The sequence below is a fragment of the Palaemon carinicauda genome, unplaced genomic scaffold, assembly GCF_036898095.1.
Source record: "Palaemon carinicauda isolate YSFRI2023 unplaced genomic scaffold, ASM3689809v2 scaffold3, whole genome shotgun sequence".
NCBI classification, from domain to species: Eukaryota; Metazoa; Arthropoda; class Malacostraca; order Decapoda; family Palaemonidae; genus Palaemon; species Palaemon carinicauda.
Window position 1 is genome coordinate 718,339 of NW_027170665.1, and position 364 is coordinate 718,702.

The window sequence follows — 364 nt, forward strand, 5'->3', positions numbered from 1 at the left end:
CTCCTTTGAAGATATTTCAATCTTCAAGGAACTAAAGTGAAATGAAAAATATATTCTTTATGGCTGTTTTTAATTTCATAGGAAATTATAGAATTTTTAATCTTTTCTATTATTGTATCCCTTCTAAATAATTATCCATAATTCATTTCCTGTCTCTATGTGAAAATATGCATGTGATTTCTACCATCCTATGAATATATTTAAATCTTCAAGGAACTAAACTAAAATGAGAAATATATTCTTAATAGATGTTTTTATTTTCATAGGAAATTCCACCATATTTAATCTTTTCTATTATAGTATCCCTTCTAAATAATTATTCATACTTCATTTCCTGTCTCATTTTCGTTTCCTCATACACCAC